Below are 13,904 nucleotides of genomic sequence, written 5' to 3' on the forward strand. Positions count from 1 at the left end.
TAGCATCATTCCTTCCAAAGAACACCCAGGACTGATTTCCTTTAGAATGGACTGGTTGGATCTTCTTGCAGTCCAAGGGACTCTCAAGAGTCTTCTCCAACACCACAGTTCAAAAGCATCAATTCTTCAGTGCTCAATTTTCTTCACAGTCCAACTCTCACATCCACACATGACAACTGGAAAAACCATAGCCTTGGCTAGACAGACCTTTTCTGGCAAAGTAATGTCTCTGCTTTCGAATATGCTATCTAGGTTGGTTATAACTTTTCTTCCAAGGAGTAAGCGTCTTTTCATTTCATGGCTGCAATCACCATCTGCAGTGATTTTGGAGCCCCCCAAAATTTCCCCATCTATTTCCCATGAAGTGATGGGACCAGATGCCATGATCTTCGTTTTCTGAATGTTGAGCTTTAAGCCAACTTTTTCACTCTCCTCTTTCACTTTCATCAAGAGGCTTTTTAGTTCCTCTTCACTTTCTGCCATAAGGGTGGTGTCATCTGCATATCTGAGGTTATTGATATTTCTCCCGGCAATCTTGATTCCAGCTTGTGCTTCTTCCAGCCCAGCGTTTCTCATGATGTACTCTGCATATAAGTTAAATAAGCAGGGTGACAATATACAGCCCTGACGTATTCCTTTTCCTATTTGGAACCAGTCTGCCTACTTATCCTAAATACCACAAATGTCTTTCATATACTGGTCACTGCCATGGTGATGATCACAGCTATAAGTTCTTGAATGCTCACTGTGATGCAGGTACTGTATGTAACTACACTGTAACAGTAAAAACGGTAATTGACATTTACTGAGGACTGACAACGTACCAGGCACTCTTCTAAGTGCTACATACATCGATTCATATAATAATCTACAAACCACCCTCCCTCATTTAACAGATGACAACACTGAAACACAGAGATTTAACAATCTGCCTGAGGACACATCCAGGAAAAGCTAAAATTGGAATTAAAAGTGAGGTAAGACTGGTACCAGAGCCACCATTTTAGTGAAAGTGAAAGTCACTCAGTCGTGTCCAACTCTTTGCAACCCCATCCAGGCCAGAATACTGGAGTGGGTTACCTTTCCCTTCTCCAGGGAATCTTCCCAACTGAGGGATCGAACCCAGGTCTCTTATATTTCTGGAAGATTTTTCACCATGTGAGCCACCAGGGAAGCCGAAGAATACTGGAGTGGGTAGTCTATCCCTCTCCAGTGGAACTTCCCGATCCAGGAATCAAACTGGAGTCTCCTGCATTGCAGGTGGATTCTTTACCAGCTGAGCTACCAGGGAAGCCATTTTAATTGCTATGCTATAATGCTTCTCTGTTCTGTGGCATTAGATAGACAAAACTCTATCAGATAGGTTTTGGGATTTTCAAGGAAACCCTCAATAGCCTGCATCCCTCTATTCTACCAGAATTTATATATTTGTGTAAAATAAAATAAGAGATTAAGTAAACAGTCTGAAATGCTTTTATTATTGACATCACTAAATTAGAGAAGGTCATTTACTCTAATATTCGATAGCCCTACTCACCAGACTCTAGAAATAGAATCACCTTCCCAATAAAGTGATGGTGAGCTTGTGTAAGGAGTCTTATCTCAGGAGGCCCAAGGCCTGGAGGAACAAATGGAAATTCATGCTTTCTGTGAGGAGGCTTCTTCCCCACAGGAATGAAATTGAACCTACATGTGCCCAGGTGTTTTCCCAGATTTGTCATGGCATTTCATCTTTCCAGAAAGTAAAGGACCCGAGAGAGGCTCAGAATTTCATGAATTGAACTCTCTTTCTAGAAAATGAATTTCTTTTCCTAATAAGAACAGGGAATTAGTATTATAAGAACTAGGCTAGAATACTCCCATTTTACAGGGGTTGAATATGAGCAGAAATTATGTGGAAGAAAACTGGGGCTCAGAGAAGTTCCAGATATGCCTAAGACCGAAAAGTGAGTTTTCAGTGGAATCATGTTAATTCTGAGCATTGATGCTGTGCTCTCAAAGAAAGAGGTATCACGTCAACAAATTATCTGGCTACACACATAAGTAAATCTCACAAAAGCTTTCAACACTAAAGCAGGGCAGCCATCAGATAAAATAATTTTTGGTTTTACCCAACAAGGACCTACTGTATAGCAGAGAGAAGTATACATAATATTTTATAATAACCTATAAGGAAAAATAAGCTAAATATATATATATGTGCATATATATACATATATATATATTTACCTGAATCACTATGTTGTCCACTTGAAGTAACACAACATTGCAAATCAACTATATTTCAATAAAAAGTAATCTTTGGTGTTGCTAAGTTAAGCCATCATTGAAACGGGCAAAAATATTATCTAGAAGATATTATTTCTAAAACTTGCATTCATTATTATTAAAATGGAAATGTAGGTGACTCATCTTTAATCTTTCATGTGGGATAAGAAGTGATGAAGATACCAGTTAGATAAACTTGCAGCAAGCCTATTGATCAGTCCTAACTGGACACCCAATGTCACTTACTGGAACTACAGTCATCACTCCTAGGAGAAAAATAGCAGCCTTTGGGATATAACTTATAACTCTAAATGAATGTCAGACATCAGAATGGACATCAAGAAAATATGATCATCTCCCTTGGACAGCAAGGATATTGAACAAGTCAATCCTAAAGGAAATCAACCCTGAGTATTCATTGGAAGGACCAATGCTGAAGCTGAAGCTCCAATACTTTGGCCCCCTGATGCCAAGAGCTGACTTATAGGAAAAGGATGCTGGGAAAGATTGAGGGCAGGAGGAGAAGGAGGTTACAGAGGATAAGATGGCTCGATGGCATCACTGACTCAATGGACAGGAGTTTGGGCAAACTCTGGGAGATAGTGAAGATAGTAAGCCTGGCTTGCCACAACCCATGGGGTCACAAAGAGACACAACTTAGTGACTGAACAAGTTGGAAACAGGACCTGGAAAATATCTGTAAGAGATGCTGCTGTGGGAACAGGAGTGACTTGTTGGCTTTAAGGAAGAAAATAGCTGTGTTGCTTCCCCATGTTGCAAGGAACTGAAGCTTGCCTCTAGCAGTTGAGGAAAGCTTGTGGTCAACAGCCATCAAGAATCTGGATTCTTGAGTCTTACAGTCACAAAGATCAGAATTCTACCTTAAATTTGGAAGCATCTCTCTCCCTACATGAGAACCTAGCCCTGACCAACACCTTGATTGCAGAGTCCAGCTAAACCATGCCTAAACCACTGACCCACAGGGTTAGAAAGAATCTATGTGTGTTTTGTTGAAAGTTGCTAAATTTGTGATGATCTTGTTCTGTTGCATAAGGTAACTGATATAGATTTTGGTAATGGAAGTAAAATGCTGATCTAACATATACCTAAAAATGTGGGAATGGCTTTGGAACTGGGCAGTGAGCAGAGGCCAGAAGAGTTTTGAAAAGAAAGCAAGCCTAAATTGTCTTGGACAGACTGTTAAAAGAAACTTGGACATTAAGAATGCTGCCAGTAAGGACTCAAAATGAAGTGAAGAACATGTTATTGGAAACTGGAGGAAGAAGGATCCTTGTTAAATAGTGCCAGAAAGCTTAGCACAATTATCTTCTGCAGTTATGTGAAAAGCAAAACTTGTAAGGGATAAACTGAGCTAGCTAAGGATATCTCCAAGCAAAATATTGATGGTGCCACTTGGTTTCTTCTTGCTACTTGGAATAAAACGTGTGAAGAAAGAGATAATCTGAGGGGGGAAAAATGTTGAACTAGAAGGAACCAAAACTTTTCTTGGTGCCTTTTTTCACTAAGCCTAATTCTCCTCAGATTCACCCAGTTGTTATTGGTATCAATAGTCCATACCTTTGTATTCAGTTCAGTTCAGTTCAGTTTAGTTGCTCAGTCATGTCTGACTCTTTGCAATCCCATGGGCTGCAGCACATCAGGCCTCCCTGTCCGTCGCCAACTTCCAGAGTTTACTCAAACTCATGTCCATCAAGTTGGTGATGCCATCCAACCATCTCATTCTCTGTCGTCCCCTACTCCTCCTGCCTTCAATCTTTCCCAGCAGCAGGGCCTTTTCCAATGAGTCAGTTCTTCACATCAGGTGGCCAAAGTATTGGAGTTTTATATTACTGACTAGTAATCTGTGGTTTGCTGAATCATCACCCATTGAACGACAACTGGGTTCTTTCTAGTTTTTGGCAATGATAAATAGAATAAAGTCAATATGAAAAAAAAAAGTCAATATGGGCACTCATGTACAGGTTTTTATGTGCACAAAATATTTTGAAAATATTCAGCCTCCCTAGATGGCAAAACATACTAATATTGAGAGACAACTTCCACTCTGATAAAAGTGAAATCTAGAGAAAAAGATGAGTGTGTGAATATACAATATTGTCCTCAAATCTCAGAAAAGATAAAAAAGTCAGCATATTCAGCCACACAAAGAGCCTTTTCAAGAGACTAAGTGTGTGCCTCACAGATCTCAGTCTAACCACAGATCCTCTAGGAAATTCAAAGGCATTGTCCCTCAGCCATCTCAGCAGAAGACCAAGGTAGAAAAGGGCTTTTTCATAAAGTTCTGTGGGTGCAGCTTCTGTCTAATGGAGTGAACTCTGGGAAAATCAATGGAAGCCCACAAAGGTCTTGAGAAAATTATTTCAGAAAGAACACTGTCAGCTTGGACTGAAAATACAGATGGGACAAAATAAGAGGAGACTGTTGTAACCCCAGATTCCACTGGTAAGAAGCAGGTTGATAAAATTCTTCAGCTGCAAACATGTGTCAAATAATTCTGCACCCAATTCCAATGTGAGATGGGGGGTAGCAAGTTTTCCCCACACTAACAAGATACTCTCTGCCACCATCTGGATGTCTTATCATTCAACTAATTCTAACTCTACCCAGAGATAGCATCAGATCCCACAGATAAGGGGCTCACCCCAACAAGACTGCCTGCCAGCCCCCCAACCCCACTTCCAGGGAGATGGGGCTGAAAGTCCCAACCCTCTAAACACACAGTTGGCTCCTTTGGCTACCAGTTTCCATCCTTTAGGGCTTCCCTAGTAGCTCAGCTGATTAAGAATCCACCTGAAATGCAGGAGACCCCAGTTCAATTCCTGGGTTGGGAAGATCCCTTGGAGAAAGGAAGGGCTACCAACTCCAGTATTCTGGCCTGGAGAATTCCATGGACTGTATAGTCCATGAGGTCACAAAGAGTCAGACACGACTGAACACCTTTCACTTCACTTTTCATCCTTTATATCTTCCTTGGTGGCTCATATGGTAAAGAATCTGCCTACAATACAGGAGATCCGAGTTTGATCCCTGGGTCTGGAAGATCCCCTGGAGAAGGGAATGGCCACTTGCTCCAGTATTCTTGCCTGGAGAATTCCATGGACAGAGGAGCCTGGCAGACTACAGTCCATGGGGCCACAAAGAGACAGGCAAGACTGAAGCAATTAACACTTTTACTTTCATCCTTTGGTTACCTAGAGACATTCCAAAATTCAGTTCATTAACAGAACAAATAGCAGCCTTGTCATTCTCATCATTTGGCAATTCCACTGGTTTTAGTAGCTCTAAAATGAGGATTAAGCAACAGGGACAAAGGCCAAATATCTGTTTCTTACTATCAATCATAATATCATAATGTGCTACCTTCCATTATAAAAAGGAAGGATAACTCAGAAGATCCCAGAAAGCGGATCCTAGAGCTATGAGGATTATTCCAAACCCAATTTTAACTCAAGATCAGATCAGATGAGTCACTTAGTCGTGTCTGACTTTTTGCGACCCCATGAATTGCAGCATGCCAGGCCTCCCTGTCCATCACCAACTCCCGGAGTTCACTCAGACTCACGTCCATCGAGTCAGTGATGCCATCCAGCCATCTCATCCTCTGTCGTCCCCTTCTCCTCTTGCCCCCAATCCCTCTCAGCATCAGAGTCTTTTCCAATGAGTCAACTCTTCGCATGAAGTGGCCAAAGTACTGGAGTTTCAGCTTTAGCATCATTCCTTCCAAAGAAATCCCAGGGCTGATCTCCTTCAGAATGGACTGGTTGGATCTCCTTGAAGTCCAAGGGACTCTCAAGAGTCTTCTCCAACACCACAGTTCAAAAGCATCAATTCTTCAGCGCTCAGCTTTCTTCACAGTCCAACTCTCACATCCATACATGACCACAGGAAAAACCATAGCCTTCACTAGATGAACCTTTGTTGGCAAAGTAATGTCTCTGCTTTTGAATATGCTATCTAGGTTGGTCATAACTTTCCTTCCAAGGAGTAAGCGCCTTCTAATTTCATGGCTGCAGTCACCATCTGTAGTGATTTTGGAGCCCAGAAAAATAAAGTCTGACACTGTTTCCACTCTTTCCCCATCTATTTCCCATGAAGTGATGGGACCGGATGCCATGATCTTCGTTTTCTGAATGTTGAGCTTTAAGCCAACTTTTTCACTCTCCACTTTCACTTTCATCAAGAGGCTTTTGAGTTCCTCTTCACTTTCTGCCATAAGGGTGGTGCCATCTGCATATCTGAGGTTATTGATATTTCTCCTGGCAATCTTGATTCCAGCTTGTGTTTCTTCCAGTCCAGCGTTTCTCATGATGTACTCTGCATAGAAGTTAAATAAACAGGGTGACAATATACAGCCTTGACGTACTCCTTTTCCTATTTGGAACCAGTCTGTTGTTCCATGTCTGGTTCTAACTGTTGCTTCCTGATCTGCATACAAATTTCTCAAGAGGCAGATCAGGTGGTCTAGTATTCCCATCTCTTTCAGAATTTTCCACGGTTTATTGTGATCCACACAGTCAAAGGCTTTGGCATAGTCAATAGAGCAGAAATATATGTTTTTCTGGAACTCTCTTGCTTTTTCCATGATCCAGCGGATGTTCGCAATTTGATCTCTGGTTCCTCTGCCTTTTCTAAAACCAGCTTGAACATCAGGAAGTTCACGGTTCACATATTGCTGAAGCCTGACTTGGAGAATTTTGAGCATTACTTTACTAGCATGTGAGATGAGTGCAATTGTGCGGTAGTTTGAGCATTCTTTGGCATTGCCTTTCTTTGGGATTGGAATGAAAACTGACCTTTTCCAGTCCTGTGGCCACTGCTGAGTTTTCCAAATTTGCTGGCATATTGAGTGCAGCACTTTCACAGCATCATCTTTCAGGATTTGAAATAGCTCAACTGGAATTCCATCACCTCCACTAGCTTTGTTTGTAGTGATGCTTTCTAAGACACACTTGACTTCACATTCCAGGATGTCTGGCTCTAGGTCAGTGATCACACCATCGAGATTATCTGGGTCATGAAGATCTTTTTTGTACAGTTCTTCTGTGTATTCTTGCCATCTCTTCTTAATATCTTCTGCTTCTGTTAGGTCCATACCATTTCTGTCCTTTATTGAGCCCATCTTTGCATGAAATGTTCCTTTGGTATTTCTGATTTTCTTGAAGAGATATCTAGTCTTTCCCATTCTGTTGTTTTCCTCTATTTCTTTGCATTGATGGCTGAAGAAGGCTTTCTTATCTCTTCTTGCTGTTCTTTGGAACTCTGCATTCAGATGTTTATATATTTCCTTTTCTTCTTTGCTTTTTGCTTCTCTTCTTTTCACAGCTATTTGTAAGGCCTCCCCTGACAGCCATTTTGCTTTTTTGCATTTCTTTTCCATGGGAATGGTCTTGATCCCTGTCTCCTGTACTATGTCATGAACCTCATTCCATAGTTCATCAGGTACTCTATCTATCAGATCTAGGCCCTTAAATCTATTTCTCACTTCCACTGTATAATCATAAGGGATTTGATTTAGGTCGTACCTGAATGGTCTAGTGGTTTTCCCTACTTTCTTCAATTTAAGTCTGAATTTGGCAATAAGGAGTTCATGGTCTGAGCCACAGTCAGCTCCTGGTCTTGTTTTTGCTGACTGTATAGAGCTTCTCCATCTTTGGCTGCAAAGAATATAATCAATTTGATTTCGGTGTTGACCGTCTGGTGATGTCCATGTATAGAGTCTTCGCTTGTGTTGTTGGAAGAGGGTGTTTGTTATGACCAGTGCATTTTCTTGGCAAAACTCTATTAGAGCAGTGTTTAAACTAGGGCTAATTATTTTTCACTAATGAGATAAGAATTTTTTAAGTACACTACCCAACGTGATTGATAATGATTTTCTTTTCTCCCTTGTGTAAACAAGTATCACTATCAGCCCTTTGTGGGCACCAGCTACTCTTCTGCAGCCTCAGAGAAATGAACTGACACGCACTGATGAGTGCTCTCCTGAGCACTCAGGAAGGACCCTCTACGGTCATCAGGGGTTCTTTCTGTATGCAGCTTTCCCCTCTCTGGTCCACCACCTCTAGCCAACATAGTATCCTTGAACTTCCAGCTCCAACTCCTCAGTCTAGGAGTCTTCTGGTTTTTCTACCTAGCTTGCTTTCCTGTGTCACAGCCTGAAAACTCTTATCAGGCAAACACGGGACCGTTGATTGAACTCACCTCTCTTGTTTTCTGTGTCTGAGGGATCACTGTTCTTTGTTTGGTGTCTTGAAAATCATTGTTTCACATATTGTGTCCAGTTCTTTGCTGCTTCATGCAGAAAGGTAAATCCAGTCACAGGAACTCCAGGTTGGTCAGAAGTGAAATCTTAATAGCATTTCTTTGTCTTCCTTTTTATTATCTTTATTACTCCATTGAAATTCTCATCTCTTTCTCCATGTGGTTAACCTTTTCCATTACATTGTTTAGTATACTCATCACTGTTATTTTAAAATTCAGACCTGTCATCTCCAGATATGCTTCTATCATCCACTCCTTCTGCTGACCATGAGTCACATGGATTTATTTTTTTAGTATCTTCAAATGTCTCATTATTATTATCATATAATGAACATTTTACATGAAAGAACACTAGAGAAACAAGTAAATAATACTTCTAGGAAATCTCACATCCCTTCATCGGTATGGCTTCAAAATTGGATGGCTGAGTCCATCTGATACGTAGTCAATCTCGATCTGACTTTTGCTTCCCTTTTAGTTTGATTCAGTTGCCCACTGGCTTCAAATGTTCAGTTTCTCACCTTCAGCAGGTCTGAAAACCCGAGCATTTGACATAGTCCAGCTACTTCTCTATAATGTACACAAAAATGCCATTTTCCAAACATGGGATGTCTCTCTGCCTTACAGCCTGGCTCCTATGTTGCCCAGTATCCATTCCTCTGATTTTTTTTTGTGGGGGCGGGAGCCTGGAGTCCCTGCCCCTTCCCTAACTGCCTTGGATGGCATTCTGTCAGCTCCCTGCCCTGCCCCCAGCTTTACAAGGCAGCTAGCTGCCTTGCACTTGGGCAAGATTCCTCTTACCTCCTGGGAGACCTCCTTCAGCTCTCTGGTTCCAGCCTTCAACCTATTGTCCATGAACTTGGACAAAAGTACTAAACATGTGATAGGTGGATACAGATTTCCTCTGTGGCTGGAGCTCTTTGGCATCCTAATTTTTCACACTGACTCACACATGGTCATTATAATTTTCCCACAAGTTTGGTGGGTTTCTCTCTACCATCTACAGTAGGTGTCTCCTCTTCCTGGTTTGGTTTTGGGGGCCAGAGTGACAGTCTTTTTACTTCCTATACCATAACCAGAAACAGAAGTCTCTTCAACCTTTCTCCTAATATCCTGCTTTCTAGAAAAATGAAAAACACCTCTTTTTCACAGTAGTTTTCCTGCCATAGGTGAAGTTCCATCTCTTCTTGAGTTTGCCTGACTTCCCTGAAGGTTGGGAGGGTGGAGACAGAGAACTGGGGATTTCTAAATTTGGATGGAAATTTTGGGATTACCCTGCTCAATTTCCTGACTGATATTTCTTTCTTGGGAACTCTCCCATCAGGCTAGTTGTGTGTGTGTGTGTGTGTGTGTGTGTGTATTTTCAGTGCCTACATGTTAATGTGTGACCCTCTCTGACTGCAGTTGACCCAACTATTCCTGTTGCACAGTGGTTCATTTTTCTCTTTCTGAATATTGAATATTACACCAAACCAACCTCCAGAAAACTTTCCATGCGCCCAAGCAACTCTGTCTGGCCTGGCTCACAGCGGGGATTGGTACTTGGACAGTGCCGGAACAGTTGGATCCATATAAATCTAGTATCTCTGGTCTCGTGTGATTACTAAGTTGCTTAATTGGGGACTGGGTTCTTTTGTTTGTTGTGTTTTTGAACACTAATATCTATTCTTTTGATTTAGTGGTCTGTTGTGGCAATAAAAGTTTAGAGGAAGCCCAGCTCATGGTCACAGACAAGCACTCTTTAATAATGACTTTTTCTGTATTTAAAAACAGGACCTATAAATCCTAAATAGCTTGTCATTTTCTTGGCCAAGTGAAAATGCATTGTGGTTAGTGTAGTTATACAAAATCATATCAGCTCTTTACTCACAGTGGCAGTTAAGTTCTAATAGGAAACTTGTGTGATGGCTCATTTTTAAAGAAAAAATTAGCCCATCCCGTGACCACTCTGTAATTTGATCCATGATAAGACAGTGCTGATGCTTCATCACAGAGCAGGAGCCTCTTCTCTGATCTTAGAGAATCTGTATCCTTCCGTTCATTTTGAGCTCTTTCTCAAAACAATTTAAAAGAAAACAGTTTACTAAAAGGTGGGATTACCCAGCAGCAGTAACAAAGCTGCTACCATCTATTAAGCACCTATTACATCTCAAGTACTGCACTAGGCCTTTTACATACAAATGCTCTTTTAAATCTCATTGCATCCTTGGTTGTATGTTAGTTAATTGTTAAGTCGTGTTTGCCTCTTTTGCGATCCCATGGACTGTAGCCCATGGGATTCTTTCCATGGGATTCTCCAGGAATACTGGAGTGGGTTGCCATTTCCTACTCCAGGGGAACTTCCTAACCTAGAAATAAAACCCAGGTCTCCTGCACTGCAGGCAGATTCTTCACCATCTGAGCCACCAGAGAAGCCTGTATCTTGGTTATTAGCTCCCAAATCATTAGCCTGATTTAAGCGATGAGGAAACCTGAAACATTCTAAGGTGAGAGCTGGTGAGGGAGGGTCTAATGCCAGGTCTGCCAAACCCCAGCGCCTGAGCTTTCCCGAAGACCCCCCTGCCTCCTGCCCTGGGGACAGATCTTCTCACCCATCCTCCCTTCTCCTCTGTACACTCCCCTCTTTAATTGAGCAAGATCTCTTTTCCATCCTGGTGAATCAGAATCCAGCTCCACACCTTCACAGGGCAGACCGATGACCTTCCATCATCATCTCTTCCCCTCCAGTCTTAGCCATCCGCTTCCCTACAGCCCTGCTCCATCCATGTGTATCCCAGAAAATGCAGGCCCGCAGAGAAGGGGGAAAACGCAGCTCCGGTTCTGTGATGAGATGTGAAAGCTCCATGGTAGCATCACTGCCCATGTAGACAGTAGATGTCAGGGACAGAAATGAGAACAGGGATCAGGGATCGCCTCTGAGATGAGGGATGGGACTGGGAAAGATGTTTCTGCTCTGAATCTTTTTCAGGGTTTTGTATACATAGGTGCATACATTTGTAAAAACTATGGAACTTTACACTTAAGATGCATCTATTTTATGTATAAAATTATACTTTAATGAAGTGAAAGTATTAATTGCTCAATCTTGTCTGACTATTTGCGACCTCATGGACTGTAGCCCACCGGGCTCCTCTGTCCATGGGATTCTCCAGGCATGGGTTGCCATTTCCTTCTCCAGAGGATCTTCCCAACACAGGGACTGAACCCATGTCTCCTGCATCTCCTTCATTGGCACATGGATTCTTTACCACTGAGCCAGCAGGGAAGGTGCAGACAAGTACTATTCAATAACACTTACACAATGCACCTAGAATAGTCAAATTCATAGAGTCAGAAAGTACATTGGTGGATGTCAGGGGCTGGAGGGGGAGAGGGTAGCGGACTTAATATCTACTAGAGACCGAGTTTCAGTTTAGGAAGGTTAAAAATTTGGGAGACGGATGCTAGTGAGAGTTGTACAACAGTGTGAAAATACTTAGTGTCACTGAGATGTACAGTTATATATGGCTAAATAATATCTTTTATATTATATGACTTTTACTACAAAAAAATTTTTTTTTTTTAAAGAATGCAGGTGCTATGGTGTGCAGATGCTACCTTTTAAATGGCAAGCTTTTTGCCTCTGAGGATCTGCTCTGGTCCTTACCAATGTACCTGTATGTTCCAGTTATGCTACTGAACTAGCTCATCAGTCAGTCAGTTCAGTCACTCAGTCATGTGCAACTCTTCAAGACCCCATGGACTGCAGTTCACCAGGCCTCCCTGTCCATCGCCATCTCCTGGAGTTTGTTCAAACTCATGTCCATCGAGCTGCTGATGCCATCCAACCATCTCATCCTCTGCCATCCCCTTCTCCTCCTACCCTCAATCTTTGCCAGCATCAGGGTCTTTTCAAATGAGTCAGCTCTTCGCATCAGGTGGCCGAAGTATTGGAGTTTCACCTTCAATATCAATCCTTCCAATGAACACCCAGGACTGATCTCCTTTAGGATGGACTGGTTGGATCTCCTTGTAGTCCAAGGGACTCTCAAGAGTCTTCTCCAACACTACACTTCAAAAGCGTCAATTCTTCAGAGCTCAGCTTTTTTTTATAGTCCAACTCTCACATCCATACATGACCACTGGAAAAACCATAGCCTTGACTAGATGGACCTTTGTTGGCAAAGTAATGTCTCTGCTTTTTAATATGCTGTGTAGGTTGGTCATAACTTTCCTTCCAAGGAGTAAGCATCTTTTAATTTCATGGCTGCAATCACCACCTGCAGTGATTTTGGAGCCCCCCAAAATAAAGTCAGCCATTGTTTCCACTGTTTCCCCATCTATTTTCCATGAAGTGATGGGACCGGATGCCATGATCTTAGTTTTCTGAATGTTGAGCTTTAAACCAACTTTTCACTCTCCTCTTTCACTTTCATCAAGAGGCTCTTTAGTTCCTCTTCACTTTCTGCCATAAGGGTGATGTCATCTGCATATCTGAGGTTATTGATATTTCTCCCAACAATCTTAATTCCAGCCTGTGCTTCATCCAGTCCATCATTTCTCATGATGTACTCTGCATATAAGTTAAATAAGCAGGGTGACAATATACAGCCTTGATGTACTCCTTTCCCAATTTGGAACCAGTCTCTTGGTCCATGTCCAGTTCTAACTGTTGCTTCTTGACCTGCATATAGGTTTCTTAGGAGGCAGGTCAGGTGGTCTGGTATTCCCATCTCTTGAAGAATTTTCCACTGTTTATTGTGATCCACATAGTCAAAGTCTTTGGCATAGTCAATAAATCAGAAGTAGATATTTTTCTGGGACTCTCTTGCTTTTTTGATGATTCAAGGGATGTTGGCAATTTGATCTCTGACTCCTCTGCCTTTTCTAATCCAGCTTGAACATCACGGTTCACTTAACTGTTGAAGCCTGGCTTGGAGAATTTTGAGCATTGCTTTGCTAGCATGTGAGATGAGTGCAATTTTGCGGTAGCTAGTTGACTCTTTGTCCCCATCAGAGGACTTATCAAGCTTTGAGTGATGAAGGAGTTCAGACTATGCCAGCCCATAGATGATTTCGAGCTGAAGGCATCTGAGAAGCAGACACAGGAAAAGCTCTCTGTACTCCACTATCTACTTAAAACAGGGCACAAATGTCCCCTGTGGAAGTGTCTCTCACTTTTGTATCAGAGAAGGAAACATAACCCTCTGTCTCCAATCCTAATTCAAGAGAGAGCAGACCAGCCCTGCTGATGCTCTGAAAAACAGTGTCACAGTGGAGGCACTGAGATGAGTTTTACAGACAAAACCTATCTCACCCTTGCCATCCACTAGCTTCCTCTATATATTTGCCTTACCACAATTTATTCCAGAAGCCCT

Source organism: Bos taurus, chromosome 13, assembly GCF_002263795.3.
Source record: "Bos taurus isolate L1 Dominette 01449 registration number 42190680 breed Hereford chromosome 13, ARS-UCD2.0, whole genome shotgun sequence".
NCBI lineage: Eukaryota > Metazoa > Chordata > Mammalia > Artiodactyla > Bovidae > Bos > Bos taurus.